The sequence below is a fragment of the Hylobates moloch genome, unplaced genomic scaffold (assembly GCF_009828535.3).
Source record: "Hylobates moloch isolate HMO894 unplaced genomic scaffold, HMol_V3 SCAFFOLD_3, whole genome shotgun sequence".
Classification (NCBI taxonomy): domain Eukaryota; kingdom Metazoa; phylum Chordata; class Mammalia; order Primates; family Hylobatidae; genus Hylobates; species Hylobates moloch.
In genome coordinates this window covers 70,845,670-70,873,281 of record NW_026652278.1, presented here as the reverse complement: position 1 = coordinate 70,873,281, position 27,612 = coordinate 70,845,670, and the positions used below count along the sequence as shown (strand labels likewise).

The window sequence follows — 27,612 nt, the reverse complement described above, 5'->3', positions numbered from 1 at the left end:
ATCTACATGGAAATAAGGCCGGCAGAGGGCCCTTTTCATAATTCCTGCTCTAACCATGTCTCTTTGAACTGAAGAAAATTCATGGATGATGGGGGGGTTGGGTGAATGGTAGTTGTCCAGGCGAGTATAAAGGATGCAGATTTGGGGAACACATCAGATCTGACTGCTAACAGTGATTTACTCAATGAGCCACCTACTGGATATAGAATTAGGGTTTTCAATAGGGCCATTATGTACCCCAAAAGTAGAGGGCACTCAAGGTCCTCCAAATTATAGTCCCAGTCTATCTTTAACAATTTCACTGTTCCCTACTCTCAACCTGTCACTGCCAAATGACCAAGCTAGACTACGTAATGTTCCCACCACGTGCCTTGGCTTTTGTACTTCTGTAACTTAGCTCCGACAAAGGACCTTTGAGGTCTGTTCCCATAAACCTCCGCTTTCCAGACTTTTATCTCCAAGATGACCTCCTTGGCTTTTCCTCAGCCTAGAAAAGACCTTTGCTCTTCAGCAAGACACTTCCTCCTACACAAAAATTGAGAGCCTGTCATTCTACCTCGAGCAGAATGAGCAGTTGTGAGTTCACAGCCACTGAAGTGTTCAGATGCCAGACAACCATTTGGCGGGCTGTTGTAATGGAGACTCAATGCATGTGGAGAGTTAGACTAAATAACTGCTAAAGCTTTTCATCCCTGGGATTATTATTTTTTAATCCTTAGCCTGTATATCAATAAGGCCACAAGCAATTCTACAATGGTTGCTTGTGCCCTTGTTGGTAAGCTTCTTGAAGGCAGGGATCATTTTACTCATATTTATAGTTTTCTCAGAACACAGCCCAGTACCTTTTTTATTGAGGCACATTCTCTAGAAAAGTTATTGAGGGCTGATTTTATGGAGGTTTTCTCATATTTGCAGCACTCAACTTCAGGTGGCATTTGATACACTACTGTACCATGATAATCAATATGCACAGTGCTGATGTGTGCTTATGATGTTTAGGGCACCTTGCTAGAATTCTGAGAATTCCGGGAGGCAAATACATTCTCTCCCAGACTAATTTTAATTAAGGAAACGAGTCATACAGTGAGCTCAAAGTATACCCCAAACAAACAGGGGCTGAATAAATGATTGATCAGTGTGCAAAATACAAAATAAGATAGAATATAAATGTTAAATCAAGGGTATCAGTAATTTTCAGTATCAGGGTAGACAATGCAAAAACGTTTGTGTTTTAGAATCTGAAGGGTACAAAAAAGTGTTTCCATATAATTCTTCACTCTGCTACTGTGGATACAAAATCCTCTACGCCAAGCTGAACCAGCTTGCTCAAGGTCACTAAAATAGAAGATGGCAAAAAGAGAATCACACCTAGCTGTCCTCAGTACCTGCCCTCCATTCTTTCCATCACATCCACCAAACCCAACAAGGTTACTCCTGTACAGGCTAAGGATTAAATTGCTTTTCAGTTTTTCCTGGTTAATTTCATGTTCCTTGAATCAAAGTATAAATACCTCTTCTCTGGCTCAGGCCTTGGCTCTACATGTCCCTGGATTATTTCTGACGGCAAAACACATTTCAGAATTTTCTCCTTGACAATGATCTTAAATGTGAAGACATTGCCTAAACATCTAATTTCACCAGTCATCTACTCTGGATCCTTTCTGCCACACACACTCACTCACAAATAAGCATTAAATGCAGAGGTTGATTGGATTCAAACCTTAACCCTTTTATTAGTTATGGGAACTTAGGCTGGTTACTTCACTTCTCAGTGCCTCAGTCTCCTTGTCTATAAAATGGGGCTACCTCATAGTGTTATGAGTATTACATTAGACAACACATGTAACATTTTAAAACAATGCCTGTAAGAAGCATTTGTTCTGAGATCAGGAGTTCAAGACCAGCCTGGTCAACATGGTGAAACCCTGTCTCTACCAAAAATACAAAAAATTAGCTGGGTATGGTGGCAGGCACCTGTAATCCCAGCTACTCAGGAGGCTGAGGCAGGAGAATCGCTTGAACCCGGGAGGCGGCGGTTGCAGTGAGCCAAGATCGTGCCATTGCACTCCAGCCTGGGCAACAAGAGTGAAACTCCGTCTCAAAAAAAAAAAAAAAAAAAAAAAAAAAAAAAAAGCATTTGTTATTAGTTTTTAATCCTTAGCCCCTCTATATCACTTTTGGCATAGTAAATCTCATATTCTTATCCCATGCTGTGTAAACTTTATTTCTTTTCATTTGTCCTGTACTTGCCTTGTGAAGCTTCAAGGAAGAATTTATAAAAGAATAATGATGACGATGATGATAACAGATAACATTTTTGCCTGTATTATGTTCCAGGCACTGCTATAAACACTTTATATTCGTTATCAACAGCCTTAGGAGGCAAATATTCTTATTATCTCCAAATCACAGATGTGACCTAGAAAGGTTAAGTAACTTGTCCAAGGTCATACAGCTATAATTGGTCAAACTCTAAGTTCATGCTCTTAATCACTGCAATTTAGTGTTACTGTATTTGGTCAGCAATTCCTTATCATTTTATTTCTCTCATTTATAATATTATAGGTATTGCTCATGTCCTCCATCATACTCCATTTTTCCAGAACAGTCTGAATCAGTCATTACTCCTATCCTCAAGGACCTTGCAGTTTAGACAAGGAAACAAAATAAATGTGGATATGAAAAGCATACCCACATAAGAAAAACAAACTTGTTCTAACCCGTCCAACTCCATAATGCTTGTTTATTTCATTCTTCCTTGAAGCTTCTCTCTACCCAGCAACAATAGTTTTTGAGAGTGTATCTAATCATAGCACCCAATCACTATTTAAAGATGTTGGGCAAAGTAAAATAATCTTCCAATAAAGTTCAATTAGCTTAGGAGTTCAAATATGAAACACATACTACTGTATTTCAGGAGGAGGGGAGAGGCCAGAGGAGGTTCCATAGCAGAGCTTTTGTGAAATTAGATTCAGGATTTCTATAAAAGAAAATGTTTTATTACAGAGACAACGAACAAGAAACATGGGGAATTACCTATATGCTGTCTGAGTGCTACTAAGAAAGGCAGGTAATAGTGTGGGTGAGACACTGCTTACTGTCAGGTTATCTTGTTGAGGGTCACTGCTGCCGGAGTGTCAAGGTCGGGATAAGACAGTATAACAAAGCAGCAGCGAGGAACGCCTGCCTCCCTGGCTGATCCACTGACGATTAGCAGCATAGGGGACATGAGTGATGATAATATCACAGTCTCACATGCGTTGAGCACTTTATAGTTTATAAAGCACTTTCACAGTCATTATCTCATTATATTTTTAAAGAACTTCTTATGGAAGATTCAGTAATGACCAAACCTGCCGAGAAACACTTCACTTTTCAGGGATACATTTTCCTGATTTGAGAAAAGCTATCTACTTTGAGTTGGGTAAACACATGAGCACAGATTTACAAAATGGAATTCAATGAAGGAGACAGAAGACTCTAGAGTTAACTAGAGGTATAGTACAGCTCATCCCATACAGGGCCAGAAATTATACAGGGAATCTGCAAAATCCTAAAAATTCTCATTAATGCATCCAAATCTAGAAAGAAGCAAACTTTACACAGGCATTCTTCTCTTCTCCTTCTTCTGACTGAGTAATGGATTAAGTAACCACTGGGAAAAGCAAATGAAACACAGAAAACTAACAATTGGGTACACCCTCTAATGGGCATGAAAATTCCATGACGACCCAGTGAATTAGAGAAATGATCCAAAGCCCAAAAGTAAACCCTAATGAAGGTTTAACAGAATGTCAGATGAGAGAATTAAGTCTGGCTATTCCAATAAAGATCACATCCCTTCTCAGTTGAACTATTCTCCTCCCTACCCCATTTTCTCAAGCTACAGAACATGGACAAAACATGAAATACTTACTTCTCAATCTGCAACTTTGAGGGTAAAAGAAGCTCATATTATGAGAGGTGGAAAGATAATTAAGAAGCCATTCACACTGTATATTTCAGAGTTACTCAAACACGATCAGAGAGAAAACAAATAGCACAGCAAAAAATTCAGACTAACAACAAAACCAGGAAAAGGAGGACAGAAGCACATCATGCAAAAGACACAAAAAGGACCCAACAACTAAAGGAACACCAGAAAAAAAATCCAAATAGCTTTATGCTACAAAACAACTTAATAAGAACAAGACTTTAATAAAAGAGGGGCTCAGCTGAATGCAATTTAATTAAATGAGCACCTGCCTCTTGCATGAGAGGGTAAGCCCACTACCTCCTATCTCTTCCACTGATTACAACTGAACACTGCACAAAATACAAGGATGCTGAGGATGGGGAAAAGTAAAACAAAAGCCAATGGCTTAAGGAGAAGCTATCCACCAAGGGGTGAATTTCTGGATTTATTGTTCTTTTTTAATGTGGCTTTTCCCCAAATGCAGGTCCCAATCACAGAGTCGTCGACATAGGAGTACTGTGGAAATCTAAAACTCTACTTTCTATTTCTATTTCAAATTTCTGGGCTGAAGAGCTGTGAAAAACAGCCCTTAAGGACTGGAAGGTGTGGAGGGAATCCCAGAGTGAGAGAGGTGGAGAAGGGGATACTCTAATTCTATATATGAAACTACACAAGTTCCCAGCTCATCCCTGAGCTGTGCATTTGGACGTGCGGGACATATCCAAAGCAGCTTATCAAGGGCTCTGAGAACGGAATGAGGACTGTAAACCACCATCCAGGTTTCATACTAACTCTTGAGTGTACGCGCACAGACAGATCAAGAGGAGGATGTCAAAGGCTTTGAAAACTGAACCAAGTTTGGAACCCACAAAAGGCAAGACAGAACCCATAGTCTGAAAGAAATGAGGCTAATTCTTCATAAAACAAAAAAGTAAATATTAATATTCTTCACAGGGTTGTAATATAATCCAATATTGAAGCAACATAATGTTCAAAATGCCCAGGATACAAGCCAAAAATTACTAAATATACAAATAAGTATTGGTCACATTTGTGTAAAAAAAAAATCCACATATATGGCTCAGATGTTGGAATTAGCAAATAAAGGCATCAAAGCACCTATTATAGCTGCATAGTCCATGAGATAAAGTTGAGTTCGCTTTAAATTAGTAGAAAAGTAGAAGCTCTCAGGAAAGATACAAAAGCTATAAAAAACATAGAAATTTTAGACCTGAAAAATGCAGCATGTGAAACAAAAAATTCACTAGAGGCCAGGTGCAGTGGCTTATGTTTGTAATCCTGACACTCTGAGAGGCCAAGGTGGGAGGATCACTTGAGCCCAGAAGTTTGAGACCAGTCTGGACAACAGAGCAAGACCCCATCACTGCAAAAAAGAAAAAAAATTAGCTGGACATAGTGGCACATGCTTGTAGACTCAGCTACTAGGGAGGCCAAGGCAGGAGGATCCTTGAGCCCAAGAGTTCAAGGCTACAGTTAGCCACGATTGCATCACCACACTCCAGCCTGGGTGACAGAAGACCCATTCACAACAACAGAAAGACAGAATGAACAAAAGAGAGAAAGAGAGAGAGAGAAAGAAAGAAAGAAAGAAAGAAGAGAGAGAGAGAGAAAGAAAGAAAGAAAGATTGATTCACTAGATTGTCTCAATAACAAAATGAAGATAATGGAGGAAAGATTTAGTGAACTTGAAGATACTTAAAAATAAATTATCTAACCTGGAAAATAGGAAGAAAATGATAATGAACAGAGCCTCAAAGACCTGTGGAACAATATGAAAGGATCTAACATATATGTATGTGGAGTAATATAAAGAGAAGAAGACGAGATTGTGAAGGAAAAGTATTAAAGAAATACTGTGCAAAAACTCACCAATGTACTGCAAAATTTTTTCATATATCCAAGAAGCTCAGCCAACTACAAATAGGATGAACACCAAGAACCAACACACACACAATTTAATGGATTTAAAAAGAAGACCTAAAGAAACAAAGAGCAAAACAATATGGTTCAGAACTAAAAAGCAATTTGGAAAGATCAAAGAGCAGAGGGGTCACACTAAAAATCAAATTACTGACAGAGCAACAGTTTGACATAATCACAGTGAACGCATACGAAAAATAAAATAAAATAATTAGATAATTTAAGACTCATAGGAAATAAAGACAGTAATATTTGTATGTGTACAATTAATGTGACAGAAAATATATTCAAACATATACTAAAAAAGTCCCCAAAATGAAGAAAAAAATATAGTTCAAAAGAGTTTAGCAAGTTAAAAAAAGATACAAAGAATGAAGAACAATCAAATAAATCTTAATTAAGTTACTAAAATTCAGGGGAAAAAAATCTCTAGACAACCAGATGGAAGAAAAAAGAATCTCCTACAAGGAAGAAAAGTCAGTCTGACCTCATACTTATCCAGAATCACATTCAATACAAGGAAACAATGAAGAAATATTTCTATATATATGTAAATCATATATAGCCTAAAACTATGATACCCAACTAAAATGTCATTCAAATATAACAAGCCTGGGACTTAAGAAATTCAGGCCTCATGAGCCCTTTTTGAAAAAGATAGAAGAAAGCCCAGCCAATTAGGGATGGAGTAAGAATTGAGGAATGGAGAGCTATCATCCAAAGAACTTCCACTGAGCTCTAAGTTCACTTAAATATGGAGCCAATACTAAACAACTATGAAAAGCAGTGTTATAGAGGAGAATGCAAGTGTCATTAACAATATAATGATAACAATGTAACTAACAAAAATTGAGAGGTAGGGGAATGGTAGGGAAAGTCGTGATCTTCATCCTTCAGAGCAGAAAACCAGTGAGTGATCCTGTCTAAAACTGACATATACGACTTTTTAAAAAACTGCTCCAATATCAAATATCAAAACACGTATACTCTCTTTTTCTACCATTACAGTGACTGTTGATCTAATTTTTATAAAAAGTAGAGATGTTCCATCATTCTTTTTTTGCCCTGATACATAGCAAAGCAGCTCTCACAAGAATAAAATACGTACCCTTTACCTTAGTGGTACTATGTTCCAACTAAACAAAATAACTAACTGACTAGAAAGAACACAGACACATTTGGGTTTTACCCAAATCAAGTTCCACTTGACTTTTCCAAGACACACACACACAGATGCATACAATATCCACTTTTAATGCCTGGCCATGCATTACCAGTCTACAGAAATCATTGTAGTCTTATTGACCAGCTCACTTTAAAAACACCCCAGTTGGTTTTCAAATGAATATGCACAGATTGTGCCCCAGGCCCATTATAGCCAGATGATCCATATCTAATTTGATGGTAAAAACACCATTTTCGCAACTCATTTATTTAATTCTTCCAATTTATGTGCAGCAAGTTTAGATGGGATTAACTAAATGGAGGAAATATGGGCAAATATATTTCTCTTCCTGGTGTATTTTAAGATCTTCATAAAAGACTTAAAAACTTATTCCAATATTTGAAACTGGTGATCCTGAAACAGTCTAGGATATACTATGAATGACTCAGATACGATTAAGATGTAATGGTTGGGATACCTGGGATACCAAGTGATGATGACAAATACCTTCAAATATCTCCAAATGTTTAGAAATATATATCCTGCTTTGTCTAAAAAAAAGTAAATCCTGCTCTGTCTAAAAACAGGTAGCATGTAAAAATCCATAAAAGAAAATAAAGATATTTGAAGACAATAAAACCATGACAACAATAGAAGTACTTGGATGTTTCCTATACGGCAGGTACTCTGGTATGAACTCTACATGGATCATTTGACCTCATCCTGTAATATCCCTTTTAGTTAACGCCCTTTTCATTCACCTGATCCAGGGATACTGGATGGGAAACATACTGGAGGACACAGGAGCCTGCCTCCACCTCCCTGCTTCTGGAGAGGGAACTACATGTCACCTCAACCCTATCCCCCATTTCAGAACATTTCTGGGCAGAATTTAGGCACCATTACTTTATGCCCAAATTGTATTTCTTTGGAGAGTGCCATCAGGGAACCCTGTCACACATACTGGGTACATAATAGTACAAGTTATATGGAGGTATGGCAAAGTTTAGGAAAGTTACACACAAGCAATGAATAGATTAGATATCATACTATTTAAAAATAGTAAAAAAGGCAACGTGATTTTAACAAACTGAATGAAATCATTGATGTCTAAGGATTACAATGATTCTTTAGCATCTATAATGTGATACTAGTAAGTATAAAAGTCAGTTAAATATCAGTTTTTAAACTTTAAAGCCATTGGTTGTCAAGGTGTAAATACCCTAAATATTTACACAAAATTCGACAAAAGGAATCCAAGGATGCACAGTTTTTAGATCGAATGGTAAATCCTAGCCCAAAAGACTACAGCTCTCCATGAAGCCAGATAAAAAAGTTTGGGTCTAGAAGGGATACATGTGGAAATGTTTACATTTGGGAACAGGGATATCATATATACAATCTATGTAGCACTGTCATAGAATTCCTCACTAAAAATTTTGCCCTAAATGAGAGGATGCTCACCCAATGTATAGGTACATAGGCAAGCCTACAGGAAAAAAAATAAGTGGTTAGTCCTTGATATGGTTTGGCTGTGTCCCCACCCAGATCGCATCTTGAATTGTAATCCCCACATGTTGAAGGAGGGACCCGGTGGGAGGTGATTGGATCATAGGGGCAGTTTCCTCCACGCTGTTCTCGTCATAGTGAGTGAGTTCTCACAAGAGTTGATGGTTTTAAAAGTTTTTGGCAGTTCCCCCTTTGCTCTCTCTCCCTGCCATGTAAGTTGTGTCTCGCTTCTCCTTTGCCTTCCACCATGATTGTAAATTTCCTCAGGCCTCCTCAGCCATGTGGAACTGTGAGTCAATTAAACCTCCTTTCTTTATAAATTACCCAGACTCAGGTGGTATCTTTATAGCAGTGTGAGAACAGACTAATATAGGCCTCCAGACCAGCTTTTCCAATGTATATTCTGGGGAATAGGCCTGCTCTGACAAAGGGTTCCTTGACTGAGTCTGTTTGGAAAATGCTGAGAACTTATTCTAGAATCTCAAAGCCCTCATGCTAATGTATCTTGTTAATGCCTAAAAGGTAAACTGAATTTAATGCATTTCCCAAACCTTTGTGATGTCAGAAGGCATTCATGGTGTGTATAAAAACATCTGACACAACCCGGGTCACTGTTTCTCCTCACAGACCATGGATCCCAGGTTCTATTGAAGAGCTGTAGAACTATCTGGAAACAAAGCAGCTCTTGAATGAGAACTGTGAGAGCAATGCCCCATACAAGTCCCATGAGGCACCAAGTCCACTGAGGAGGATTTAAATTTAGTTTACCAATGTGTCCATATATTAGTAGACAAATTGTAACCCTCTTCCCCCAGATAAGCCAACCTGGCCAAAAATCCAAGGTGAATGGTGGAATGGGGGCATCTCTGTGATTGTCATTCAAGATTCCTGAGACCTTTACCTTTCATGAAGTCAGGTGGGAATAACATACGCTATCCTCCAGGAGAAGTACCATGGAAGACCAACAATCCCTCCCTATTCCTTCATGGATCTCTCACAGTGGGATAGTGGAGAGGGATGTAGCCCACACACATTTTAGCTTTTCTTACTGAGTGACTGCACACATAAATCAGGGCCCCTTCTTTCTCCCTGAACCAAGGTTCACTCTTTCATTCCCCAAGGCTGGACTCCAATTTTGGTATACTTTGAGTCTGCTTCTCTCCCTTGGTCACAAGTATATGGAATTAATTAACAAGAAGGTGAGGAGTAGCAATTCAGATTTTTGGAACTACAAATGTAAAGATGCCAAACTATTAAGTGAGACGGAGAAAGATAACAAAAGTCTTGGGGGTAAAAGCAGCTTCTTATAAAGCCACTTAGATCTTCCTTTAGGTTCTGTAACATCCACATAATCGTGTATATATCCACAGCTAGGCAATGTCCAGGCCTGTTTTCTGTCACTGAACCTACATTTCTGGCCAAAATGAGATCATAGTTTGAGCTATAGGAAAACAATAAATAAGATGGATGAGGCTGAAAGAGAAAATGCAGATTTAATTATTTGCCATAGGGAGCATTCCTTTGTTACCAATCAAAGGACTGGAGAGTTGAAAAGTTCTGTTTCAATGAAAAAGCATGATTTTTTTTTTTTTTTAGCATGGAAATTTTCTAAGGTAGGAATTTTTTTTTTTCCAAGATAGGGTCTCACTCTGCTGCCCAGGCTGGAGTGCAGTGGCATGATCTTGGCTTACTGCAACCTCCCAGGCTCAAGGGATCCTCCCACCTCAGCCTCCCCAAGTAGCTGGGATTACAGGTGTATGCCACCACACCCAGCTAATTTTTGTACTTTTTGTAGAAATGGAGTTTTGCCATGTGGCTCAGGCTGGCCTCGAACTCCTGAGTTAATGCAGTTCACCCACCTCGGACTCCCAAAGTGCTGGGATTACAGGCATGAGCTGCCTAGCCAAGGCAGGAATTCTTGATGACATATGGATCTGTAGTAAAATTGCTCAAGAGGTCACTATAGATTTGGCCTGGGTAGCCTAGGGTTTAGCATTTAGGCAAAGGACAGGGGGAAAGAGATAGCTATTCTCTGTGATTATTTCTACTGTGCACTTATCAAATCAATAAAAATAATAATTGTTATTGATGGTGGCCTTACCACTGATTAAACAGGCCAATTTAATTGCTTCTGTGAAGTCACACAGCTCTTAAGTGTATATCATGGCGTCAGTAAAGAGCATGCAATTGCCCCCAGCTTTGTGGACAGGATGTGCATGGCATTGATTTAATTAAAGCTCTTAGACTGCAACCTGCACCCCTTCCTGAGCCCCTCTCGGCTGGAGACTTCCTCTGTTCTTTTTTAATGCTGCCCTGAGCTGGAACAAAGCAAGATGCCCAGCAAGAAGCATTGGATTGCATCACAGAGAGGATTAAAATGCCCATTATGAGGTAAGACTCGAGTCAAAGCAGAAGGAAAAGAAGACAGGCTGTAAAAGAAAATGGGCTGCAGGCAGTAAAATATTGATTGAAAGAACTGAAAACACCACGGCATCCACACTCCCTGCCCTGCTCTGCACGCCTTGAGGTCTGCCAATCTCCTGACTTCATAATCTACTCTCTCTCCACAGCTAATAATGCTTCAGCCACTCTGGTCTTCCTCCTGGCTTTCCAACACAAGACACTGATTCCTAACTTGGGTCTTTACAGTTGCCTTTCCTCTAGCGAACCCTACGCTCTATACACCAGCTCCCAGCCATCTTCACATTTAGGTCTCAGCTCAAATGCCCGGTCTTCAGGGAAGCCTTTGTTGGCATCCTAGTGAAAATAGCTCCCCTCCCCAACTGGACACTTTCCATTGCGTTGCTCTCATGCATTTTCTTTGAGGCACCAATGTTAGAAAGTGCATGGTTTATTTCTTTATGTATCTATTGTCTGACTACACGTATTAAAATATTAACTCCACAAGAGTAGGGACTGCGGGCCATCTTCACTGCTGTATTGATAGCCAGTGTTCAGAACAGGGTGTGCACAGAATAGATGCTTTGTAAATACTGACAGGGAACAGAAAGGGGAATGGCTTGAGTGAATGAGAAAAGGTGAGTGGTTTGAGTGAATGAGAAATGTACTAACATTCATCTCAAGATCTCTGCTTCCTGCCTACACCACATGGTGGTATTAGGTGATGTTAAAAACAGGTATCAGACAATACAACATCTAGTCCTAGCCCTGTTGCTTACTAGCTATGTAATCTTGAGGAACTTAACCTCCCTGAACATATTTCCACCTTTATAAGCAGGTTTACGAAAAAGGCTCAATCTCATGGGGCTGTTGGAATTTTAAAATGCATGCAAAGGGCTTAGAATAATTCAGCTAGTAGTAAATGCTTAAGTAATGTTGCTATTATTGTTGTTACTGCTATTATTAAATGTACTATATATCGTGAAAAGTATCAGGCACCAGGGAACTTTCAAACAGATTCTCTACCTTTTAAAAAATTCCTAATTTAACACAATTTTTTTCATTCAAAACAACTTAGTATGTATCTATAGACATCCTCTTCCATCTCAATATATCATGTAGTCAGCAAGTTCAACAACTGGGCAACCCCATCTTCTATATGGACCAGCAAATGTGCACTGTCTCTACCTGCACAGTCCAGCCTCCTTTCTGGCACAGTCACGAGTGGCCTTTATAAATAATTTTGGAGAAAGCAAAGTTCCCGTTGTTGAAAGCTATGGAAGAGATTCTTAATTCAAACAGTATTAGGTGGTGGATGAGGCAAATTGGAGCATGTAAAATTTACTGGACATCATAAAAGGGAAGCAGGGATAGGGCCAGGGAGATGGGGGGTTCGATTACTGCTGAATTGCTGGCATAATAACCTGCAGCACACCACAGTGCGCCACTGGGGCTGGGAAGCACTCTCCCCAGATGATTGCTTTATGTCACCACGGATGCTACTGGCCCATCAACTACGACCCCGGGAGCAGCAAACCCCATCATCAGAAAGGGAGAAATGTAAATTTCAAAATAGATATATAAATATTCGGTGGCCCAGTGTTCCATTAGTCATTTATATTCCTGACTTTGGAATGCAAAAATGTAAATCCAGGGCCCTTCTGCAGTCAGAAGTCACCCAGGGTTCATATAATAATCTCTCTGACAAGGACTAAGCTGTGGCTGGCAATAAAACCTAGGGGGCCAATAAGCTCACTAAACATGCTGGGAGAAAACAAGGGAGAGATACACTCTCAATCTCAAATGGGGGTAGAGAGAGATTGACTGACATGTCAAACCTATCCCACAAAGTCAGAGATTTCCCTGATGCAATGGGGGCGTAAGGACAGAGCTGATTTACTCACTGACAAGCCTACATCCCTGTAAGCAGAATGCTCAGGAGCTCATTCTCAAGGTTCTGAAGGGCATGGCATTTTTTCTGATTTACTGCCATTTTATCACTGTAAGAAATGGACACAGCACAGATGCCCACAGTTCTAAATGAAGGTAAGTGATGTCCTTGATGCAGGTTCTCCTAATGTCCTCCTTAAAAAGGAAATCATTAAGAGTTACATCAGATCGAGTTTGATCTAATATAATACGGGTGAGGGAAGGGAAAAGAGAGAGGTGTAAATACCATAAAGCCAAAGAAATGGAAATCCCTCCAGTACATGGTAAATACCATAAAGCCAAATACATGGCAAATACCATAAAGCCAGTACATGTAAATACCATAAAGCCAAAGAAATGGAAATCCCTCCAGTACATAAAGCCAAAGTGCATGGAAATCCCCCCACCATGGAGGGCAAGTGCAGAAGCACACACTAGCCCTGTCATTCCTGAACGTGGGAGAGAAGCAGGACACCCAGGAATGAGGAACAAGAGGAGATGATCTACTTCAACCTGCTTAAGACAGAGAGGAAACTAAGGCACAGAGGACTATGTGTCAAGATCACACAGCTAATTAGAAGCAGTTCTGGCCCAGACCTGAACCTACTAATTGACTCCCAGGGTTAGGGTTTGGGTTTAGGCTTAACCTTGGCCTTCACACCAGGTTATATTTGTTACAATTCCTCTCCTCTTCATTTCTGTTCCATAGGGAATTTGGCACTCTAGTATGTTCTGACACAAAGCCCACCCCTCAAGTTTGGGAATTAGAGAGGTGATTGACAGCCTATATGTGGCTGAGGTAGAAGATACATTTTAGGAGATATACAGAACAAATATATGTAAATCATTTTAATAGCAATATGTAATATTACGTCAACCTATGGACTTCATGAACATTAATTAGGACAAAATAAGATAAATATTTAAGACATTTAAAAGTGAACTGATTGCAAGAAAAACACCAAATAAATAATAATACAAGGGTCAATAGATTGGGTACCATTCTAGAAATATCCTCAACATGTTTTCTAAGTTGGCTGTATCAAATGAGACATTTCACACAAAACTGGTGATTTTACTCACAAGATTGACAGCTATAGATGGAATCCACATCTTCATTCCAGAATATTATGTTTACAATGGAATATTATTAGGCCATCAAAAGGAATGTATTCTGAAACAGGCTTCCACATAGATAAACCTTGTTTTCAAGGTTTATGTCTACAAGCTAGACATAAAAGGACAGATATTGCATGATTCCACTTACATGAAGCAGATAGGCAAATTCATAGAGGCAGAAATAGAATAGAAGTTACCAGGGCTGGAAAGTGGAGAAATAGGGAGTTATTGCTTAATAATTATAGAGTTTCTATTGGAGTGACAAAAAAGGGTTTGGAAATAAATAGTTGTGATGGTCGCACAACACTTTGAATATTATTAATGCCACTGGATTTTATGCTTAAAAGTTTAAATGGTAAATTTTTTATATATATTTTTACCACAATTTTAAAAGTTATAGTGTAATATGTCAAAAATTGTTGAATTATATAATTCAGATGGGAAAACAATATAGTATGTGAATTATATCTCAAAATAGCTGTTTAAAAAAAACAAAAAAGTTATGTGCATAAAGTTAAGGATATTCTTGCTGAGAAAGGAAGCTGCATATGGTGACCTCTGGAAATTCATCTCAACTGTGGGAATGCCATTCTTTATCATGGCATCTGGTCTATCATGCCCCAAAGAGTCCCTATAGAAGGAGGCATGACTATCTTGGGTCCATCTAAGGGAGGTGAGTTACAATTTGAATTTACCAGCACTCTTGAAAATGTGTCCCTCCTGTATCATTTTCCCATAAGATCTATCTGGGAATCTCCAGCCGATATTAATTGGATCATCACCCAGAGATTGAATGTTCTGCAGAATCAAAACAAACTCATCTCCTGTTACAAGTCTAGTTTTTAAATTCTAACCTGTGAAATTTTGAAATTAAGTTTCAAATTGTCATCCATTCAATGTATGTAAATATACCAGGGCATTTCTCAAAACTCATTAAAAATGCCACTTTGTAATAAATATAAAATTAGTAATAATCTAATTAACTCAAGGTCTAATATACTGAATTATAAATAAAGACACAGGATAGCCTAGTGTCATAGACATGGAATTTAGTAGACAGACCTAAGCTGAAGCCCCAGCTGTTCTACCTCCTCGTTTTTCTTACTTCTCTGTACTTAGTTTCCTATTGTGAAAAATGGAAATAATGACTCTTTCTTCAAACAGGTATTGTGAGAACTAAATTGGGTAATATGATGAAGAGCGCAATATTACTGCATATAGCAAATATTCTATAAATAGTAGTTAAATATGTATTCATAAACACAAAAAAGCAACACAGGATCTAGAGAAAGAAGAGTTGATAAATAAGAAATTATCAGTCTTCCTCTAGCAGCTAACAGGTAGTCCTGTCCTTGCAAAGGAGTATTCTACAGAGAAGCAGATGTAAGTCTCCAGATTCTAATACTATAGGATGAAATGGCCTAGGAACATATCCAATTACCTTTATTACAAAAAAAAAGATGATTATTATTATATTACTAATACTAGTGCGAATATTTATTGTGTACTTATTATATGCCAAGCATTTTCATACACACTTTTTTATGATCCTGGTTAATCCTCCCAACAACTCTATGAGGTAAGTACTCTTAGTATCTCATTTTCTAGATCAGTCAATCAAGGCTTAAAGAGGGTAAGTAACTGGTCTGAGATCATGTAGGGATTAAGGGTGATGGCCAGGATTCCAAACACAGGCTATTTGACTTGTAACCTTAATAGCTATGCAATCATCCATTCTCACTTAGAAATCTTGCAGATGATTAATTTACTTTGCCGGTTGGTCTAATACCAGGAAGGGAGGTCCCTAGAATGCAAATGTGAACAGTCTGATGGTTTCCTGAACACCATCCCTCACCCAAATGGAAATAACATGTTAGTCTTTTGGTTTGTAAATTAGTTTCTTAGACATGAACTAATAAGGTCATTTCTAATACATGGATGACTAGTAATAACATCAAACCAACACACATGGAAAGCTGAAGATCTGACTCTTCCCCAACAATAACCAATGTACAGTCACCTTGGAACTCAGCCCATAAGGGCCTGATGGGTCTTCTGCGACCATTCCCCCAGCACTCTCTTAAGTATAAACACTGGGCTCCATACCAAGCCTTCCCTGTGCTTGTTATAGACATCCAAAACTTCCTGACCATGTGGAAAGTGAGGAGCACTTTCTGAGAAGGATCCTACCGTTGGAGAAGGGCACAGGTCCCTGTGTCCTCCCAGGACAGAGAAGACAGAATTCGGCTGCACTGAGTGTGAGCACATGAAAAGAAGCAGCTCTATTAACCAGGGCTCAATAGTGCTTGATGAGAACCACTAAGCCCAATATTGATTGTGAAGTGCCTAGCTGCTGATGCTTGACAGATGACACTCAACTTTCAGCCTGGGTGGAAGAGCAATAATAAAAACATTGCCCTCAAAGAAAGAACTCCAAACCATTATTCAACCTTTCTTTTGGAAATGCAAGGCTTCTCCTTAGAAACATGAATAAGGTACAGAGAACAGCTAAAAGATGAGGAAAGACATAAACGGACTGGATCAACAATTTCCTGCTTCTGCCTCCTGCTGTTCACACACTCAGTCACACAGAGTGCCCCTGTGCAGGCCCCAGAGGTCATGGAGATCAAATATAAGTTTCAAAAGTTGAAGAGGGAGAATCCATTTCAAATGACTTAGAGGATAACTGTCACTGGAATTAATATGGTTGGAATGTTTAAAATTGCCACAGGTTCCTTCACTTTTGAAAGGTGTCAGGCCCCTGTCTTGAATGCTGAATGTCTGTCTGTGATACCTCAATGAAAGGTTGCACTATCACAGACAGTTTCAGGCTAAGGAAAGCTTATTTAATTTACTAAACTGCACATAGAAATTGGCAAAGATGAGTCCAAAAGGTTAAGCATGGGGCATGATTCTTATCTCCCTCCATTTCCCATAGTACTATAATGTCCCATTAAATTTTCCTTTCACTAAGGTGCCTGAAAATATGTTTTACATTTCTCCATGCCTACCTTTCTGTTTAGTACTCAAGACTCCTCTCTCAAAGAATTAAAACAGACAAGAGATGAGAAATAGAAATCTGCACCTCTCCTATGGGATAAAGTTGGAATTTAAGAGAGCAAAATCTGTAGTGCTAAATTGGGCAAACAGCATGAGAAGCAGCCAAGCTGACCAAAATACTTGCAGTGGACATGCCTTCAACTAAAATGACCACGCCACTTGCAAATGGAAAACACATTATTTCAATCCGCTTCCGTGTTTTTTTTGTTTGTTTTTGTTTTTGTTTTTGTTTTTTTGAGAGAGAGTCTTGCTCTGTTACCTAGGCTGGAGTGTAGTGGTACAATCTCAGCTCACTGCAACCTCTGCCTCCTGGGTTCAAGCAATTCTCATGCCTCAGACTCCCAAGTAGCTGGGACTACAGGCATGTACCACCACACCTGGCTAATTTTTTGCATTTTTGATAGAGACAAGGTTTTGCTATGTTGGCCAGGCTGGTCTTGAACTCCTGGCCTCAAGTGATCTACAGGTCTCGGCCTCCCAAAGTGTTGGGATTACAGGCGTGAGCCATCATGCCTGGCCTTAACCTGCTTCCTTTCAACATTAAAGGTAAATGAACATATTACTGCTAAAAGGGGGAATAAAAAGTAAATGAACTCAGATTCTCAGGTTTCCCTTAGAGTGAATGGAACCCTTCCAAATGGCAGTAGTTCCAAAGTTCAGCTCTTGCAAGATTACCTACGAATGAGTTATGGTGACAGCAAATCCATCATTATTATGAAGGCAGAGTTTTAGATGGCTGAATAGAGCTTTCCATTCTTTTTTAACCTGTAGCAGAAGACATCAGAGTTGACAGAGGTTTTGCCACGATAACATAGGAGGGCCTCTGAGTTACACTTTTATCCCTCTCAGGGTCACCTATCACCAAAATCAATTTATTTCTTTGTTTCAATATTTATGCATGTCCAATATTTTACCCCTACATATTATTCTTGCTCCTACACAGTATTCTTCCACTTGAGCCCATGAGTGCTTTCTACATAGCAAGCACTATGCAAGACGGTAGGGATCCAAGAATGAACAAGCTCCCATCCCTGCCTGGGCTTATAGTCCAAGGGGACAAAACTTCGTAAATATGTGAGATGAGTTATGTAGAAGTTTGAGCAATGTGCTATGGAGAAATATCTTATTGAGTCTAAAAGGCAAAAAAGCTAAAGTAACCATCATGCAAACCTGGAAACAATGCCTCAGTAGAATCATCACCAAATTAAAATAGCACATCAACTCCATTTTTCAAACTGGAGAGTTTTTTTCTATTTTGATTTTTCTTTGAATTTCATATTGCTGTAAACTGATAAAAAATTTTTGCAAAAGCATAAGAAAGAGAGAGAATGAGACAAATTGATTATATTTTTTTAAAAAAAAGTTTGTTGGAAGTTCCTTTTGTGGTCCCAGATTATAATAAAGCACATTGAAACACCATCAGAAACAAGTTTGCCTTGGAATCAACTCTCTAGAGATGAAAAGGTGACCCAAGAGGTACCTTCCAATGTAAAAATCAATCATTTAATGTTTGGAATGCATCCTTCTGAAGATAGCATTTGAATATTTTTTCAATTTGAAAATGAGATTATAAACAACTATAAAGAAGACTTTCCCCAAAACGCTAATGTTAACAACATTGCAAAGTTCTATGAAAATGATTCTATTTCATTATGAGGAAAATTATGCTAGGGCACATAACATATATATTCTGTAAAGAAAATGGTTAGCAAGGGCTTAAGAAAGGGCAAATGGCTGTCAACAATCAGGCACAGCAGCAATCAGGCACAGGCCAGAGCCAGCTGTGGAAAGAGTGTCACAAGTCACCCTGGCTAGCATGACTTCCCCTGGTAAGCTTGCCGGAAAGCATGAATTTGTCAAGAGGGTTCGTTTTGGAGAAAAAAACAGGGGCCAGCAGAACCTCAGAACTAAAGGCCATGGATTTGGAAGCTTGGGAAAGAATCTGTACAGGAGAAGTTAGTGCCCATTCCCCGAACCTAGGGCTAAATAAGTTGCAGAGGAAAGATGTTGAATAACCCAGGACCAATCACAGATGTAGGTGCCGAACACATATATGCCAGAGAGTTATTTGAGATCAGTTACCCTAATCTTTCACTTGACAGAAGATGAAGCTGAGATCCAGAAATGGGAAAAGACTTACAAACTTCACACAGTGCCGGAGCCAGAACCTAAACCTGAATGCCAAGTGACTGTACTTTCCATCACCCCGCTTTGTTCTTTTCACGGAGAATCATTCAGAAAATAAAGCATGTTGATGAGAAGCGGGTGCATGAGTGGAGCAGGCTGGGAGCATGAGGCTAGCATGAGTGAACACTGGTGGTAAAGATTTCAATCACTGAGAACCCAGGTGATTCCTGATTTTAGGTTATATGCATTTGAAGGATTTTGGTTTACTTTAAGAAATGTAGTCTCACGTTGTTGTCCAGGCTGAAATACAGTGGCATGCACATAGCTTGAACTCCTAGGCTCAAGTGATCCTCCCACCTCCACCTCCTGGGTAGCTGGGACTACCACTGCATACGACCACATCTGACTAATTTATTATTATTATTATGATTTCTTAGAGATGGGGTCTTGTTATGTTGCCCAGGGTGGCCTTGAATTCCTAACCTCAAGCGATCCTCCCACCTCCGCCTCTCAAGCAGCTGGGATTACATGAGGCTTGTTTTCTAATTTTATGGCCAACAATTTTGTTCCCCACTAATACTTTTCCTTCTCCAACAACTCCATAAACTTATCAAGATGGCTCAAATGTCATTCTAAATTTGTTTTTTAGTTATAATCTACCTATTGTGCACATGTGGCACATCAATGAGTTTACATGATGGGTTCATCCTGCAGAAATGTTATCTACCTTTATAAGTATGTATATAAAAATGTTTGCACATATGACTTTCAAAAAGTATGTAAAGCAAATATTTAAAGTTCATCTTGCAGACTCATTATTGAAGGTATGTGTGTTGCTTTTCAAGGCTTACGAGAAGTGAGTTTAAATAACAATAAACCTAAGTAGAAAAGCCTAAATCTAGTTATCTCCTTGATACTATGACCTAAGCACAAGAGTGTAGTCAAAGGCTCTTATTTTTGCATGCCCAGCATTGATTCACTCTTCATTTTGTAACAACCAGGGTGTCATTTTTTTTTTTTTAGAACCAGTGCCTTCCACCTTTCATTTCATATGATTCTGATGGACATGAGCCCAGTTCCTGGCACGAGGTGTGGGTCTGACCCAGGTGATTAGTTCAAAGATTGAAACGCAAGCTGGCTGGGCACGGTAGCTCACGCCTATAATCCCAGCACTTTGGGAGGCCGAGGTGGGCGGATCATGAGGTCAGGAGATGGAGACCATTCTGGCTAATACGGTGAAACCCTGTCTCTACTAAAAAATAAAAAATAAAAAAATTAGCTGGGCGTGGTGGCAGGCACCTATAGTCCCAGCTACTTGGGAGGCTGAGGCAGGAGAATGGCGTGAACCTGGGAGGTGGAGTTTGCAGTTAGCTGAGATCGCGCCACTGCATTCCAGCCTGGATGACAGAGCGAGACTCTGTCTCAAAAAAAAAAAAAAGAAAAAAAAGAAATGTAAGTCAATCCAGCCAATAAAAGTCAGAAATTTTGTCTTGAACTATTGGAAAGAGCTCTCTTTCCAGTGGGGTTGCTAAGCCAGCAAGAAGTAATCCATTTGCTGATATTGACCATCTTATCAAAATTTATTTCTTAAAAATGCTCACTTCAGTGGTACCTATACTCAAATTATGATGATACAGAGAAGATTAGCATGGCCCCTGCACAAGGATGGCATATGAATTTGTGTAGTTCATATATTTCAGAGAAGGAAAAGGGTGCAGAAAACATACTTAATGAAGTAATAGCTGAAAACTTTCCAAGTCTTGGGAGAAAGATAGACATCCAGATCCAGGAAGATCAAGGAACTCCAAATAGAGTCACCCCAAACAGGTTCTCTTGGAGGCACATTATACTCAAATTGTCAGAAGTCAAAGTCAAAGATTGAATCCTAAAAACAGCAAGAGAAAAGCATCAAGTCACATATAAGGGAACCTTCATTACATTAATAATGAGTTTCTCAGCAGAAACCTTATAGGCCAAGAGAGAATGGGATGACATATTCAAAGTACTAAAAGAAAAAAAAATGCCAGCCAAGAATATTATACCTAGCAAAGCTATCCTTTAGAAATTAAGGAGAAATAAAAACTTTTTCAGACAAGCTAAAACTAAGTGGATTCATCACCACTAGATTGGCCTTACAAGAAATGCTCAAAGAAGCCTTACATCTGGAAAATAATCATCATCATGAAAACATGCAAAACATGGCTATAAAACTCACAGGTAGGGACAATATATAAGGAAGAAAGAGAAAAGAAGCAAGGCAATACACAAAAGAAGAAGAGAAACCTATCACTACAGGGAACATCTAAGTGCAAAATTAAATAATAAGAGAGGAAGTAAAGAACAAAATATACCAAACAACCAGGAAAAAACGAATAAAATGACAAGAGTAAGTCCTCACCTATCAATAATAACCTTGTATGTAAATGGATTAAATTCTCCAATAAAAAACATAGACAGGATGAATGGATTTAAAAAAAAAAGATCCAATTATATGCTGTTGACAAGAAACTCACCTCACATGTAAAGACATATACAGACTTGAACTGAAGGGATGGAAAAAGATATCCCACATAAAGAGAAACCAAAAGCAAGCAGAAGTAGCTACACTTATATCAGACAAAACAGACTTCAAGTAAAAAGCTCTAAAAAGAGATAAAGAAGGATATTATAACAAAGGGATCAATTAAGCAAGAGAATATAAGAATTGTGAATATATATGCACCCAACACCAGAACACTGATATATATATATATATATATATATATAAAACAAATATTATTAGATCTAAAGGGAGAGATAGACCTCAATACAGTAATAATTGGGGACTTCAACACCTTACTCTAAGCATTGGACAGATCACCTAGAAAGAAAATCAACAAAGAAATGTTGGAATTAAACTGCACCAGAGACCAAATGGACTTAACAGACATTTACGTAACATTTCACCCAACAGCTACAGAATACACATTATTATCAGCAGATGCAACATTCTCCAGGATAGACCATATGTTACACCACAAAACAAGTCTCAACAAATTTTGATAAATCAAAATTATATCAAGCATCTTCTCAGATGACAACCAAATAAAACTAGAAGTCAATAACAAAAGGAATGCTGGAAACTGTACGAGTATATGGAAATTAAACAACATACTCCTGAACAACCAATAAGTGAAGGAAAAAATTAAGAATGAAAATAGGCAAATGATCTAAACAGCCATTGCTCAAAAGAAGACATACGAATGGCCAAGAAATATATTTTCAAATACCCAGCATCACTAATCATCAAGGAAACGTAAATCAAAACACCAATAAGATATCATCTCACCCCAGTTAGGATAGCCATTATCAAAAAAAAAAAAATAACAAATGTTGGTGAGGATGGAGAAAAAAAAGGAACACTTTACACTGTTGGTGGGAATGTAAATTTGTACAGCCACTATGGAGAACAGTATTGAGGTTCCTTAAAAACTACAAATAAAACTACCATATGATCCAGAAATCCTTCTACTAAGAATGTATATAAAGGAAAGGAAATCATCATATCAAAAAGACATCTGCACCTCCATATTTATTGCAGCACTATTCACAATAGCCAAGATATGGACTCAGCCTAGGTATCCAACAAAGGAATAGTAGATAAAGAAAATGTGATATATATATACACACAATGGAATATCACTCAGCCATAAAAATAATTTAAATCCTGTCATTCACGGCAACATGGATAAAACTGGAGGATATTATGTTAAGCGAAATAAGTCAGGAACAGAACTAACTAAACACCACATGTTCTCACTCATATTGTGGAAGCTAAAAAAAGATGATCTCATAGAAATGAAAAGTGGAAGAGATGATACAAGAGGCTGGGAAGGGTAAAGCAAAGAGAGGGTTAGGGAGATTTGTTAAAAGATGAAAAATTACAGCCAGATAAGAGGAATAATTTCTCATGTTAAAAAAACATTGTAGGATGATTATAGTTAACAATAATATATCATTCCAAATGGCTAGAAGAAGGATATTGAATGTTCCCAACATATAGAAATGAAAAATGTTTGAGATGAGGGATATGCTAATTACATTGATCTGATCATGCAATACATTATATGTATTGAAACATCACTAGGTATCCCATAAATATGTACAAGTATTATATTCCAAGTAAAAAAATACATTTAATTTTAAAAGGCTACATGAACTACACAAAAAAGTAGAACTGAGACGAAGTATGAAGATGGAAATTACTGCCAATGTTACTTGAATACCTGGAGATAGCACAACCCTTATGGGTAGGTGGTAGATTATTCACAAAAAAGGCTGCAAAAATATCTTTTACCTCTATATATACTTCCCTGGGCAATGTAACCTTAACGCTTTTCCATCAAGAGGTAGAGTCTGGTTCTCCAGCCCTTGTATGTGGACTTGGCCATGTAACAGGTTTTGTCCAATGAGTCATTAACAAATGTTATACAAGTAAATGCCTAAAAGGTACTTGAGCATGGAGTTTTCCTTCTCCTGTTAGGGGAACCTTTCTCCCACCAGGAAACATGCCCAGGCTAGCTTCCTGGAAGAGGAGAGATCACATGGAAAGCTATTCCAGCCATCTCAGCTGAGCCCCAGACATGTGAGGCCATTTGTGACCATCAGCCCCAACCAAATAGTCCAGATAAGAAGCACCCAGCCAACTCACAAGACTGTGACCTTATATATAACTATTATTTTAAGCCATTAAATTTCGAGGTGGTTTGTTGCAAAATAAAAGGAAATTGATAAAGTATTAAATTACATATTTTTTTCAGCAATTTGAATTGTTTTATCATCTGTAACCAAAATAAAAATAAAAATACCCAGTGCTGGCCGGGCACGGTGGCTCATACCTGTAATCCCAGCACTTTGGGAGGCTGAGGTAGGTGGATCACCTGAGGTCAGGAGTTCGAGACCAGCCTGGCCAACACGGTGAAACCCCGTCTCTACTAAAAATACAAAAATTAGCCAGGTGTGGTGGTGGGTGCCTGTAATCCCAGCTACTCAGGAGGCTGAGGCAGGAGAATTGCTTAAACCTGGGAGCCAGAGGTTGCAGTGAGCTGAGATCACGCCATTGCACTCCAACCTGGGCAACAAGAGTGAGACTTTGTCTCAAAAAAAAAAAGGAAAATACCCAGTGCCATAGCTAGCATATTTGATACCGAGAGAAGATAATTATTAATACCCCCTTCCTCCGTAAAACAAAATTCTTTTCAGTTATAATCACGTAATTAGTAATTATTATTTTTTCTTAATTTGCTTTTGTTTTGAAATAATTAACAATTAAAAAGAAAATTAAATTTTTAATGTAAAGCTATTATTCAAATATATTAGAGATCTTCATGCATAAACTTAAATTTGCACTTACCAAAGAAAAAATACTACACTTCATGGTTTGTATTTTATTTTATTGTTTTAAATGTTAAATACAAGTAAATGCTCCAAGTAGTCTCACTGAATGACAGAACTAACTCGACCTGTTTCTTTATCTTTCAATCATTTTTCTATGACTGTCTAGTTCAAATATATTGTTCAAATGCAGAAATATATGCTACCAAGGTTTTGGAGACACTGACTGTGATGTGATCTCTAATAATTCCAAACCACTGTGAATTTATAGCTAAGTTCATGTATGCTAAGACTTCCTGGAGAGCTAGGAGTTCCCCAGAGTAATTCTATGTAGAATACGATGTGTCTTAAAAGATAAACTTTTAAGTGTGCTAAAATGTAATAAATATTAACAATAATAGTCATTATTTTAAAATACAACAGAACTCCTGGCAATTACTTAGAACTTAGATTGACAGCTTTTTTCCAGAGACGAGTATTTTTATCACTTTAATTGCCTGAATTGCCAGTTCATGGTGATAACAGAATACACACAAAATTTTAGTTGGTTTTATTATTGTTTTAAAACTTTCTACAAACAATGCGTCCCCTCATTGTCTGTACCTGGAGCAGACCACTCTCATCCCCCCTGCCCTTGATATGCCACTGTGAATAACACTGGAAATAAGCTTCATTCATGTTGAGAATTATATTCTCCAAAGGACTCCGACTGAAGCGCAACAGAAGTGTTTAATGAATATGTTTGCATGTGGGAGAAAATTCCCAGCAAGATAATCTCAATATTGACCTAAAATTTCCAAGTTTCCTAGAAAGAGAAATGAAGATCGTTGATGACTCTAAGTATTTCAGCACAGTGACCAGGTAGAACTAACTTAACATTGGAGGAAAAAGTGCTTAAACAGTCTTCACTGTGATGCTCTATTGCAATTTACTGTAAAAGCCTTCTAATTCCAGAAAATTATTATGGTTCTCTGGACCAAGACAGGCCAACAAACAATAACCTATTTCCAATTAATCATACACCCCTTTAAGGTGAGTTCCCTCTTTCAGGATTCAAGAAAAGCCTCAGATTTTCTTGAGAGAGCTAAAGATATTACACAATGAGTCATAGAATTAGAAGAATGAAACTGATCACATGATGCCATTGATCTATATAAACCTATTCCCATTGAATGTCCATTTGACTTGACTACATATGTTATTCATCTGCTTTATAGCTGGTCAGTTGTATCTTAGTAAATTAAATCCCCTTCAGACTGAAACATATTTTATTCTCTCCAATATGTGCCTTTCTGCTACATTTTATTCCATTTGGTATACTTCCTAATCAATTCTTTTGTGAGCTTCATTTCATTCAGCACAATGTATCCACTGTTGGGATTTATTGCTTTCAGAATGATTTAAATCTATTTTGCTCGATGCTGCTTTAAAGCTACTGTATGCACTATCAATTCCCATCCACTGGGCCATGTGGTCTGGTTCATACTCCATCTCCTTGGTTGAGGAAAGATGTACTTTCCTAGCTTGGTCTGATGTGAAATGACAGTTACTTTTTATCTATCCTGGCAATGGCTGTGGACTGAATAATAAGAATGATATGTAGCCGGCCAGGCGCGGTGGCTCACGCTTGTAATCCCAGCACTTTGCGAGGCCGAGGCGGGCGGATCACGAGGTCAGGAGATCGAGACCACGGTGAAACCCCGTCTCTACTAAAAACACAAAAAATTAGCAGGGCGTGGTGGCAGGCGCCTGTAGTCCCAGCTACTCGGAGAGGCTGAGGCAGGAGAATGGCGTGAACCCGGGAAGCGGAGCTTGCAGTGAGCCGAGATTGCGCCACTGCACTCCCGCCTGGGTGACAGAGCGAGACTCCGTCTCTGTAAAAAAAAAAAAAAAAAAAAAAAAAAGAATGATATGTAGCCATGTGTAGGAATGTCAGTGTATTTCAGGCACCTAAGGTTGAGATGGGTAACAGCGGGCTCCTAATATCCTTATTATGAAGTCATCCTTCAGAATCTACGCTTCTAAAATTCTAGGTATCATTTCCGACAGAGGAAATGCAACACACAATCATCAAGCACTCTCATAAATCCTTGCTGACTTAAGGACAGCAGAAGATTGCCTTCTTTGGTAGTATTAATTGTGAGTCACTTTTAATTTTGGTTGGCCCAAACTTTATGTTCTTTCTTAGTCTTCAAAAGTTCATTTTGCACCATAAAATTATTTTATTCTTCATAGAGAAAAAAACAAAAGGCAATGAAAGACTTGATTTTAATAACTTTTTGGTGACTCACCTTCTAATTAAGAAAACTAGAAAAGGTCTGGGGGGAAAGCCCAAAGAGGTGAACGAATAAAAGAACAAATCATGTTGCTGGCTATGAGCAGATCAGTTGATTTGAAAGGCTGAGTGTAAATAGGGAAAGTCTGGAAGGTTAGGCTAAAAAAGTACATTGAGGTCAAGGTTAAGTGGACCTCAGAAGCCAGGCTAAGGGTTTGTGGCTGTATCCCAAATGCAAGGAGGAGTGAAGGTTTTTCAACATGGAGTTGACATGATAAAAGCACATTGTTCCTATAAAACCAGTTGCAACTTCCTAAAATAAAATGAACTAAACTCATGGTGGTGGGTAATCATGCCCAGAATGTGACAGTGGAAGAGAACACCTTGTTCAAAAGAAAGGTATTTCCAGTAGAAAGAGAGAGGAGAGGAGAAGAGGTGAAGAGGGAAAATCCTTTTTGGAAACCAGGAAAATTAGGCAGAAGTGCATTTAGTGAACATATTTAAAAAGTAGCAACATAATATACATTATATAGCAGAACAAATGCCAACATGATCAAACTTAAAAAATAAAAAGATTGGTGGTATGGAAGATATGAGACCCCTAGGAGAAAGTGACTGTGCCTAATTGGAGATAACTTTGCATATTTTGGAACACAAATATATGAATGCTCTTGATTGGATTTGCTTTATTTTTAAGAGACTATAGCATTTCAGTATAGTATAGTATAGTATAGTATAGTATAGTATAGTATAGTATAG

At 38.4% G+C, this 27,612-nt stretch overlaps 1 protein-coding gene and 1 non-coding gene across 2 annotated transcripts in view; one reads left to right on the top strand and one right to left on the bottom strand.

The window, feature by feature from the left end:
* The window catches only part of LRMDA (leucine rich melanocyte differentiation associated), a 767,717-nt gene that overhangs the window by 276,765 nt on the left and 463,340 nt on the right, over nucleotides 1-27,612 (bottom strand). The gene's annotated exons all lie outside the window — the stretch shown is intronic.
* On the top strand, nucleotides 20,801-20,902 carry LOC116466135 (U6 spliceosomal RNA). Its single transcript, XR_004247388.1, has one exon. It is a non-coding gene; the product is annotated as a U6 spliceosomal RNA (small nuclear RNA).